This window comes from Grampus griseus (assembly GCF_964374135.1).
Source record: "Grampus griseus genome assembly, chromosome: 17".
Classification (NCBI taxonomy): Eukaryota; Metazoa; Chordata; class Mammalia; order Artiodactyla; family Delphinidae; genus Grampus; species Grampus griseus.
Window position 1 is genome coordinate 70,558,958 of NC_139011.1, and position 12,478 is coordinate 70,571,435.

A 12,478-nucleotide genomic window follows, 5' to 3' on the forward strand; every position below is an offset into this window, starting at 1 on the left:
TACCTTATCCTCTGATAAACATGATATTCTACGCTGAAGTTAGTTTAAAGAATTCCTGGTTGCACAATAGGCCCCTGACACGTAAACACTACCTGTTCATTTCAGGAGAAAGATCTTATGGTTCCGAATGGTCCTGCCTTGCTTTGGGTGTAGTTCATATGCCCATCCCTGGGGTGTGACACATCCCTGAGTTTAAAAACTAGATTAGAAATAAACAACAATAACACAGTGATTATCAAGATGAAGAAAGAGAATTTGCATTTCTTTAACTCTATCCATTCTGTGTGACAGCTTGGAGTTTTTATTAATATCTACAATTTAAAGCAGTAAAACCAAGTACAAATGGCAAGTGTAAGATTTTTGTTGGTAAAGATAAATTTTAGCTCTGCATGAAACATTTTACTGAATTTGAATATGCATTTGAAATGAAATCATATTAAAATATGTTTAAATATTTTAATATTAATTAAAATTATTAATTTCTTTAGATCTATTATAAAATCAAGAAAATGAAAAGTTACACAAGTGGCACTGTTTAATAATTCCTAAATTGTACTTTTTGCTGACATTTTGGTTTTATTAAAATGTATAAATTATGTACCGGACAGTGATTTACATAAAATATTATTATATCAAACTGTAACTAATGGATCAAAGTTCAAACTGTTAGGTACATTTAAAAACCATTGGATAGGGCTTCCCTGGTGGCGCAGTGGTTGAGAGTCCGCCTGCCAATGCAGGGGACACGGGTTCGTGTCCCGGTCCGGGAAGATCCGACATGCCGTGGAGCGGCTGGGCCCGTTAGCCCTGGCCGCTGAGCCTGCGCGTCCAGAGCCTGTGCTCCGCAACGGGAGAGGCCACAACAGCGAGAGGCCCATGTACCGCAAAAAAAAAAAACCATTGGATAGATAGTTGTGCTTTTATCCCCCTTTTTTGTACTATGATATTTATTCTAATTTAAAATTTTTGATGTTTTTCCTGGCATAATTATATTTATGCAGTACATACAAATTTTTTCATTGTTTGCAATTCTTTTCTGGCTTTTATCTTTATTTGTTTCATGTCATGGCTACTATGAATATATTTTTGCTGTGTAGAGGACTAGGGTGTTATAAAACGACCCTCTCTAGATATCAAATTGCTCTCACTCGGTGTGCCATGCTCCCATCAGATGGTGAAACTGGTCTTGTGGTTCAAGTTCGCCAGCAAGAGAAGCATGGTCTGGGTTCAGGATGGAGTCTGCCACCGCCTGGCAGCGGAATCTGAAGTTGCTTGATTATCTCATTCGTCATAATCAAGGGTGTGGAGGAGATGATTTCCAAGCTGCTCTCCAACTCTGGGAGTTAGTGATTGAGACTGATTGTTGTGTCCATAATGGACACACATACCTACAGCGCTGGGGGGCTTTCCAACTCAACATTCATTTTAAGAAATTTCTGTCGTTACTTTTGACTCACCTACTGTTTAGATGGCTGTGAAAGTGAGCCGTATCCATTCTTGTTCCTTGGCCTCGTCTATATTCCATTCTAAATTCAATGTCATTTTCAGTATAAAAGTTATCTGCAAATGCCGTTGTTGTTTACTCAGACTTCTGGGGAAATCTTTTAATGTGTCAGTTTGTCTACGTTCTGCCTGCTGTGAATGGCATCCAAGCTACACTTGGGTTTCTGATAACTCGTATCAGTACGATTTCTTTCAAATCTTATTGGCGCATCTCTTAGCCCAAGAGACCAGCTCTAGGGAGGCTTCGCACGCTTGTGGAGCAGCAGCGGGATGGTGCCCGCCTTGGCTGCCCTGTCCCGGGCGGGGCTGATGCTCCGTGTGGGACAGCCAAAGAGAGCGCTCTTCACTCACACATTTGAGGCGCAAGGAGTTAATCCCCGTGGAGCTCTCTCTGACCAGCGGGGAGTAGAAAGTGAATGCTGCGACTTTCTGTCGCTTGCAGTCAGAGGGTCTGGTATTGGCCTTCTCTCCTTCTCTGTCTCCCTCCTCCTGACCCACAGAAGCCTTTGTCCCAGTCTCTGCTTGCGGTGGAAATTGAGGCCAGTGTCCCCTCGGGTGTAATTTTGAGAGGGGGAGACCCAAAGAAGGGAGCAAATTAAGGGGGTAGCGCATTTCCCTAAAGCTTTCGTGCTGCTTGGACCCAAGGGCTTGGTCCACATTCCAGCGGACCGGCCTCTCCATTTGCACTCCCTTAAGTGCCTCACCACCTTTGACAAGACCAGTGAAAAGAGGAACTCGACCCTTGCATTCCTTTTGCAAAAACTAAATTAAAGATGACAGGACTGTCCTCCACACGTGAAGCCTCCCATCAGGGATGTCTGTAGGTCAAGTGTTAGAGTATTTATCACGACTCCACTTAGTGTCCACTCTCCCGACTGACTACAGACTGGTGCTCGCAAAATTAAGTCGCTCCTGCATTTTACCTGCAGGTGTGGATGCCTGGGAGGCTTCAGTGCATCCAGCCTGCGTGAACTTGCTTAGATGCCCCTGGCTTGCTCCTGTAGCTAACTCACAGCCTGTCTTTCTCTGAAATGCTCTACCTGGCATGTTGGAGCAAATGGCTTTCTGAGGCCAAGCCCAGAAGTTTTTCAAGCTGCTTTGTTTTTTTCCTGACAGACTAAAGAACTTATCGGGGCTATAATGAAAGGCAGGCTGCGATCGCTGTCATGTCAAGAGCGCTGCAGTTGGGAAAGTCGACATGATTTCATGGCTAATGATTCACTCGCTAATATCAGTGTGGGCTGCAGTGAGGATAACCAAGTTGAGCTGTCTTAGATCAAATGATTCAATTAGGCCAGCTGTCCCTATTTGTCATGGCTCAACTCGCTTTCAAATTACCTTTCCAAAGTGCATACGTGCCTTAGCATAGAAGTTAACAGCTTAACTGTTTTACGAAAAAGGGATACTTAGGCATGATTAGAAAAAAGTCACCTTTTTTCCCCATCCACACAGGCTTCTGCCCCTCCCCCAGCCATTTCCCATAGGAGGTACAGTGTATATTTGCTCAGCTAACCCTGCAGCATCCTCATCAGCTATTGTCAGTGTGCTTTTGCCTCTGAAGCCTTTTGGGGCATCTCTTGGCAAGAAATTGTTCATTCTAAAAAGGAAGGCTTGGTCCAGGGATCTTGAAGTTGCTGGGGGAAGTCGTATCAAGGTTAAGATATTTTTCTGACCAACCTCGAATCCCTCCATTGGCAATTGAGCAAGTTTAGGGTCAGAGAAAAGTTTGTGTTATGTATCTGGATTTTTTCCAGAGCTGATGGTAAGACTCAGGGGTGAGAAGTAAACTGGTAGCCTCAATGTGGCTTCAGGTCAGCAAGGGAAGATATTACAAGAGACAGTGGTATAACTAAGCGTCATTTAGAAGGTAAGAGAGGTCCAGGATCTTAGTGTTTCCATGTGAGATAAGTGAAGAGTCCCACTGCCCTGGGGGAGCAGTGGCCCCTGGCCACACATAACCTGCATGTAGGAATGAGTCAGGTACCATCCATGTGAGGGAGACGCAGTGGGGAAATGGAACAAAAAACAGAAACCTGTTTTCTACCCCAGAGGGGCTTACAACTAATGACTGTGAAGTCTTATAGTGTATCTGGGGATTGTGTCTATCAAAAGGATGGAGGGAAAATTGAAGTGAGTCGGAGTGGAACAACAGATGTGGGCAAAGAAACAGAGGGCTTAATCTGAAAGGGAAAAAGGTAAAGAAGTATAAAAAAAAATCATTCCTTCTAATGTAATGGCAAAAGGTGGAATATAACTGCTTACAGACCTAGAGGTACTATCATGAGAAGGACAGGTAGGTAATTAATTGCCGTGTAACGGGGTGAACTAGAAGCAAGGAGATAAATGGCATTGGACTCTTGAAAGTTCTCCGTTTTGAAACGTTCTCAAAAGGACAGTGAGGAATACAATGCAGACGGTTGCGGAGGACATTCATGGTAGGTTTGTTGAATGAATCACCATTGTTCCTTCCGTCCACTGCATTTGAAGTCAGATTTGTCTTATATGCAACTCAGGATACAGGTAGAAAGTGTGCAGTCCACTGCTGTGTGACCATCGTAGACTCTGCTTCTCCGGGCTCTTGTTTCCCACGTATTCTCCCATTTTTTCAGGGAGCAGGGTGATTTCAGCTCTGTTTCAACCCCTCATGACTTTCACAGTCTCAGAGAAAATAGAGAGCATATGCGCGAGTTTCTTCGTGGCCACAGGGAACGAGCATTTTCTACATGAGAAGAGGAAGAAAAAGCGTGATCTAGAACAGGGTTCTTCTGCATGCCACGGGTATTTCAGGTGGTGGTTACATTCATTTGTTGATTGGATTTTAACATCAAGATACTCCTGGAAATAAGATCACACACCAGCAGCTTCAAACCCCAGGCACAGCTTGGGGGCCTTCCCGAGCTGGAGCCATATGGGTGTTGGACGTTCGCGTAGAGTCCAGCCCGGCCCTGGGGTCCAGGTTTTTTCCTCTCCGCATCAGCAGGGCTGTGGCTCTATCCAGAGCATGTTCTGTGGACCCTGCTCTCCTAGCCTGATCCTTTGCTTCTGCTTAACTAAGATCCCGCTCAGTGTTTTCTTCATGTCTTGAGTTCAGACTACCCCCAAAGAGCCCAAGTGGGTCCAGACCATCATCCCTGCTTGCAGAGCTGTCACGACAGAAACTGGGCCGCTGGGTGACAGAACCCTGGGAGCTCATTGGTCCCTTCCTATCAGGGTCATGTGGCACCAGCAAAGCAGGTCATGGAGCAGGAACTCCTGAGAAAAGCCTCTGGGGGGATGTTATGGGCTGGATCCTATCCCCTCAAATTCATATGTTGAGAACCTAACTTCTGGTACCTCAGAACGTGACTCTGTTTGGAGACAGGACCTTTAAAAAGGTAATGAAGGGGGTTTCCCTGGTGGTGCAGTGGTTGAGAATCTGCCTGCTAATGCAGGGGACACGGGTTCGAGCCCTGGTCTGGGAGGATCCCCCATGCCGCGGAGTGGCTGGGCCTGTGAGCCACAACTGCTGAGCCTGTGCGTCTGGAGCCTGTGCTCCGCAGCAAGAGAGGCCGCGATAGTGAGAGGCCCACACACCGTGATGAAGAGTGGCCCCCGCTTGCCACAACTAGAGAAAGCCCTTGCACAGAAACGAAGACCCAACACAGCAAAAATTAATTAATTAATTAATAAACTCCTACCCCCAACATCTTCTTTAAAAAAAAAAAAAGGTAATGAAGGTAAAATGAGGTCATTAGGGTGGGTCCTAACCCAATATGACTGAGGTCCTTATAAGAAGAGGAAATGTGGACACAGACATGCACAGAAGAAAGACCATGTGAAGACACAGGGAGCAGACGTCCATCTGCAAGCCAAGGAAAGAGGCCTCAGAAGAAATCAGCCCTGCTGACACCTGAGTCTCAGACTTCCAGCCTCCAGCATTGTGAGAAAATACATTTCTGGGGGGTCCTTTGTTAAGGCAGCCTTAGTGAGCTTATACAGGGTGCCAGGCAGTTTGAGGCAGAATGATATTGTGAAAGAGCTTTGAATGGAAAGTTTTGCCATAAGGTGTTTACGGTGATTCTCCCGCCGGGAGACCTTAGGCAAGTGTCCTCATGTCTCGAGTCCTCAGTTTCCCCATCTGTAAAATAATTAGATGAGTTGACACCTGTGACATGCAGGCCTCCTAAATGACCCCATCTGAGGTCTCCTCTGTCCTGCTTCTAGAAGTTCGTCTGAAATGCGAAGGCAAAAGCTCTGGGGAGGACGGACCTCTGGGGAATTCATTCACTGCTCACTCACCATCCTGTCGTGGCCCACACTTTCCTTTCCATAGCAACTTTCCTACTTATGCCTACGTTGCCCTGAAACTAGGGGAATACCTGCCCGGAGACATAATTAGCCTAATTCCCCCACCGGCAGGAGGGTGACTGCAGGCGGGTGATGCTGTGCTGGTGTGACTGACCGAATTCGAAAATAACACTCGGCCATGGGCTCTAGCCTCTCAGACAGGGCAGGACCAGGTGACCCCCGTTCCTCCTTCTCTGTCCTCCTTTCCCATCCTTACGTAGCCTGGGGGCTGGAAAGAGCCTGTTTTGCATGGTTCGGGAGGGCTGTCTGACCTCCTTGCCGGCTACAGGGGCACACTAACAAACTGCTCACCTCCGGGGGCCCTCGCTCCACCTTCTGTGAGCCAGTGAGTAGGACAGGTAAGATGCCAGCGTGGAGGAAGGTGCTACCTAGGGGTTCGAGGCTGAAAGGGAGAGTTTTATTCTTTTTTATTTGATTAATTAATTTTGCAGCAATTAATTATTTTACAGTAGGTCCTTGTTGGTTATCTATTTTAAATATAGCAGTGTGTACATGTCAGTTCCAAACTCCCGGTCTAAGAGAGTTTTTTTTTCTTTTTTGTGGTACGCGGGCCTCTCACTGCTGTGGCCTCCCCCGTTGCGGAGCACAGGCTCCAGATGCGCAGGCTCAGCGTCCATGGCTTACGGGCCCAGCCGCTCCGTGGCATGTGGGATCTTCCCGGACCGGGGCACGAACCTGCGTCCCCTGCATCGGCAGGTGGACTCCCAACCGCTGCGCCACCAGGGAAGCCCTATGAGAGTTTTATTCTTATGCTGGGCTTTTCCTGTTGTTCCCTGTCCCTGTCACCCTGAGGTCCTGGCTCCGGGGGCTGGATGCTGGTCCCTTCCACTCATAGGCGTCATTAGATGGTTGTTGCTGCCGTTGCTGCTCTGTGGGGAGAAGCAGGAAGGACGTTCCCTGACTCTGCCTTCTAGGAGGGTTTTAAGGGTTGAACTGTGCCCCCCCAACCCCATTCATATGTTTAAGTTCTCACTCCCCACTACCTCAGATTGTGACCTTATTTGGAAATAGGGTCATTGCATATATGATTAGTTAAAATGAGGTCATACTGGAGTAGGGTGGGCCCCTAATCTAATATGACTGATGTCCTTATGAAAAGAACACCTGTGAAGAGAAAAAGACATGTACAGAAGGAAAATGATGTGGAGACACAAGAAGAACACCATCTGCAAAGAATGTCAAGGATGGCTAGCAAACCCCCAGCACAGGCTCTCCCTCACAGCCCTCAGAAGGCACCACCCCTGCCGCCATCTTGATTTTGCAATTCCAGCCTCCAGAACTGGGAGACAGTACATTTCTGTTGGTTAAGCCACCAGGTGTGTGTTATTTGCTATGGCAGCCCTAGCAAATGAACACAGAGGGAGTCCTTGGGACGTACACTCTCCCCAGAACTCGTGACAGTTTTGTCATACACTTTTACCTTACAGCCTTTCTGTCCCAGTTCTAAAAATAGGTCTTTTGAGGAGAGTATACACCTTCATGAGGTTGATTGGCTGAAAATAACTGGGTGTGGCCCAGTCCCTGCTGCTCCACAGCTGTCTCCAGTCCTACCCTGAGCCACCTCGTGTGTATCATGCCCCTCTCCAAGTCCCTGCCACCCTCTGGAGATGCAGGGTGTCCTATTCACTTACATGCCCTGAGCACTCAGGTGCTGGAGCAAGTTAAGTCGTATTGTCCAATTTCTCGTCTCTGGGAGTTTAACAGAGGCTTCAACTTCCCTGGAAAGCCTTTCCTTACTCCCTGTCCACATTGATCTGGGCTAAATGCCCGTCCTACACGCTCTCATAGAACGTTAAACTTTTCCTCTCACAGCAGTCACTACACTGCCCCTTAATTGCTTGCGTACTCATCTACCTCTTCTTCTGGATTTTGAGTCCAGAAACTGTGTTTTGATCACTTTTGTGTCTCCAGAGCTGAGTAGAGTATCTGACAGCTAGTCCACTCTCGATTAGTATTTGTTGAGTGAATGAACCGATGAACGACTAGGTTATGTTCAGCTCTGAACCCAAAAGCTGCACCAGCGCCGGGAGAGGACGTGGCTCATTAAGTAACGCTGCTTTCTGGTGCCTGAAGAACTCAAAACAGCTTTGATTCAAAATGTTGGCAAAATAGACTGCCTCCACTATTTTGACTTTTTCAGAAATGAATTGATGAGGTAATACATTTTGAAGCAATGCCACAGAAATACACCATGCTGTGCTTTTGAAACTGAAGTACGACAACGAGGTGGTGCTTTGGGCTTATGTCCTTGTCAGAGTTTAAAGGAATTTATTTACTGCTCTCAACTTATAACTGCAGACCCAGAACTGGCCTTCCTCTTTGAATGCTTTTTTTTTTTTTTTTAAGTCTTTATTGAACTTGTTACAATATTGCTTCTGTTTTATGTTTTGGTTTTTTGGCCACGTGGCATGTGGGATCTTAGCTCCCTGACCAAGGATCGAACCCGCATTGGAAGGCATTGGAAGGTGAAGTCTTAACCACTGGACCTCCAGGGAAGTACCTGGCCTTCCTCTTTGGAGATTGGTTTCTCTTCCCTCATAGGTGAAGGAAGAGAGTTGGCACATGAAAATATGTAACCTGCTAGAAGGAAGCAGCCTGCCAGGCTGTCCGTGGCTATTGTAACAGTCCTCCAATATTTATGAATATTTCCTAAAATGATCTGAATACTTGATTGTGAAGCTTGAGTGTAGAGTCTCCGGGGTTCTAGAGCACCTAAACTACAACCACCCTTGTGGAGAGGCCCAGTTGCAAACAATGACCTGAATTTTCTGGGTGCAAGTATTAATGTATGCAGCTCTGCAAAGTTAATTTCAGTCACCCAGTGAACATGTGGCATGATATATTCCAGGCGAGGCTGGCTTTTGCTCTGTAGTCTTGCATTGTTAATGTGTTTCCTACCTTTGCACATTTAATTGCATATATAAATATAACTGCACTTTAAAAAATCTCCCCCTAGGGGATAAGGCAGGGAGGGCAGTGTGTGGGGCTTGCGCCTCCATTTCGTCCTCCTCCATCTGGGGAGGCTTCACTGACTGGTAATATAGTAGCATCCTTTCTGCCACATCTGAACGCTGTCTCAGAGTTTCCTACTTAGAACTTTTGGCAGTCAATGTCCATCACGAGAGATCAAAGCCTCCACCTCTGAGCTCAGGTATTATTACACCTCATTAAATAAATCAAATGAATAAAGTAAAAGAAAATCATTTTATTTGCAGCTCATCATTTAAAATAGGTCACTAGGGGACTTCCCTGGCGGTCCAGTGGTTAAAACTTCGCCTTAGAGCTTCCCTGGTGGCGCAGTGGTTGAGAGTCCGCCTGCCGATGCAGGGGACACGGGTTCGTTCCCCAGTCCGGGAAGATCTCACATGCCACGGAGCGAGCCATGGCCGCTGAGCCCGTGCGCCCGGAGCCTGTGCTCCGCGGTGGGAGGGGCCACAGCAGTGAGAGGCCCGCGTACCACAAAAAAAAAAAAAAAAAAAACTTCGCCTTAGAATGCAGGGGGTGTGGGTTCTATCCCTGCTCAGGGAGCTAAGATCCCACATGGCTCAAGGCCAAAAAACCAAAACATGAAACAGAGCAATATTGTCACAAATTCAATAAAGACTTTAAAAATGGTCCAATCAGGGCTTCCCTGGTGGCGCAGTGGTTGAGAGTCCACCTGCTGATGCAGGGGATACGGGATCGTGCCCTGGTCCGGGAAGATCCCACATGCCGCGCAGCGGCTGGGCCCGTGAGCCATGGCCGCTGAGCCTGCGCGTCCGGAGCCTGTGCTCCGCAACAGGAGAGACCACGACAGCGAGAGGCCCGCGTACCGAAAAAAAAAAAAAAAAAAAGGTCCAATCAAAAAACAATCTTTAAAAATAAAATAGGTCACTAAACTTTTTCTATAGAAAGCCAGACAGTAATATTTTAGGCTTTACAGACATATATGGTCTCCTTTGCATAGTCTTGTTTCTGTTTACATTTTTGCTTTGTTTTTTGGACTTTTAAAAACAAAATTGACCTTTGAACGACATGGGCTTGAATGCACAGGTCCACTTATACACGGAATTTTTTCAATGGTAAGTACTATCGTACCACACGATCCATGGTTGGTTGAATCCGTAGTTGGTTGAATCTTTGGATGTGGGACCAGGGTTCGGGAAGGCCAACTGTCAAGTTATAAGGGGCTTTTCAACTGTGTGGAGGGGCAATGCCTCTAACCCCTGTGTTGTTCAAGAGTCAACTGTTTTTAAAACTATAAAAACCATTCTGAGCTCCTGAGCCCCATAGAAATGGACTGTGGGCTATATTTGGCCCACCAGCCATAGTTTGCTGACTGCTGATGTGAAACATTGTGTTTTTCAAGTATGTGACGATGATCACAGTGTTTACCATTGAAAGCTTTCGTAGATATAATTCTAAGAAGGGCTGGAGTACCTGTGTCATGTGTAGGATTATATACAATTATGAAATTCTAACATGCATAATTCATGTTACGTTGAATACTGAAAATATAATGCTTCTGTAAATAGGACATGAATCATAAACTCTTATTGGGTTTTCAAGTTTGCAGCTTAGGAAGTGCATAATTATCCCCAAATCTGACTGCTTGGAAGTAACTTTACAATCTTGTTTTGTCTGAAGCTGTTGCACAGGTGGAATTTGGAAGTCCAGGCAGGGCTTTGCGTGTAGACATCTGTGAATATCCATTGGCATCAAAAATCATCTCACAGTGGGTGCAAGTTTAAATTGTTGTGGAGAAGTGACTAATGTTCTAGAAAAATCTGTCAGCCCTGAAATATGAGATCTGACTTTGAGCTAAGAGGCTTCAGGAATTTGCATTTGCTCCAGGAAACACGTCATTGGTGCTCTCTTCATACAGCCACTCGTTTTTATCTCCTAGTTGCCATGAAACTTGAGAAACTTATTGCACATGGCTGTGTGTCTGCCTCTCATCTGGTATCACTTTCCTTTGTTTTCTGAAGGGAACTTTGGTTCTTCGCTTTTTAATCTGTAGAAACTGGTGATTCCAAACTTAGTGCTGTGTTTCCATGCATGTGTGCCTTTTTCTTTGGTGCCCTTAAATCAGGCCACTCTCGTGGTTACCTGTGGCCAAAGTGAGGACCGAGAGGTGAATAAAAATATATACCACGTAGAGAGTTATAGAAATGTTAATTAATTTACTTTAAACATAGATTGGCAATATTTCTCCCCTCTGGCTTCTTGCCCGGCAACTCTTCCAGGCCCCAGAGATCCGTGCTGGCTGTTTCCATAAGACATCGGTACAGATGAAGCATGTGCTGGCGGCTGAGTTCTCCACTTCCATCTGGATGCTTTTGGCATCGTGCAGACATTGTTTCAGCGTGCCGAAGTCACCATGTAAGCTGATCTTTTTAAAAAGTCCCCACACTAGGTTAGCTGCGTGTAGTCCGTGCTCGCTGTTCAGGTTCTTGTCCTCTAGAAACTTACCTTCTAAGACTTCCTGACCCACTCACCCATCACAGGTAATGCCATGGGGAGACGGCTCTTTCATCTTCAGGAACACACTACTGTTTCCCTCAGTGGGATTCATATCCTCAAACATCCTGACAGAGAGGCATTGGGGAAACTCATATATCGAATAACTATGCTTCAGAAGTTAAAAAAGATGATAGAATATTCTCTCATCAAGAAGTTACTGTTTAGACGTGATAAGTACTTAATGGTGATGACGTGAGTGATACCGTTGAAGGAAAGGGTTTGGGTCCTTAAAACTAGGCCACCTAAGAATGCCAGAGTCGTAGGATTGAAACAGGGTGGCAGGCAGAGCTCAGGGTCAGCCATCTAACTCCATTCAAAACATGGAGCTCTCACTCTTGAGAGAAATAAACTCATCTGCCGGGAAATAAATAAGTTCAGGGACCCAGCACTAGTACAGGGTCTTGTGTAGTCAGCACTATTTGTTGACTGACTTTATTTATTTATTATTGGAGTATAGTTGCTTTACACTGCTGTGTCAGTTTCTGCTGTACAGAAAAGTGAATCAGCCATACGTATACATATATCCCCTCTTTTTTGGATTTACTTCCCATTTAGGTCACCACAGAGCACCGAATAGAGTTCCCTGTGCTGTACAGCAGGTTCTCATGAGTTATCTATTTGTTGACTTTAAATAGGTTAGAAGTTGCCTGTTGGCCCCTAGTCAAGAGCACAGACCCTAGAATCAGGCGGTCCTGCTTCTCCCTCCAGCTTTCCCTCCTTCCAGCGCTCAGTTCATCTACTCCTTTCATTACACCAAAGAACCAGTCCTCTTCCCATGACCCAGCAAGCCTGTGCGGACATGGCTGGGGAGCTGGGAGACCTGGGTTTTTGCTCTGCATCAGTACCAACTAGGAGTATGGTTTTAAGCCTCAGGGCTTTGGTTTCATCATTTGTGTGAAGAGGGGATTGAGCTGGACACCTCCTGGAATTCCTTCTTTTTTTTTTTTTTAGCATCTTTATTGGAGTATAATTGCTTTACAATGGTGTGTTAGTTTCTCCTTTATAACAAAGTGAATCAGTTATACCTATATGTGTATCCCCATCTCTCTCCCCTCTTGCGTCTCCCTCCCACCCTCCTTATCCCACCCTTCTAGCTGGTCACAAAGCACTGAGCTGATCTCCCTGT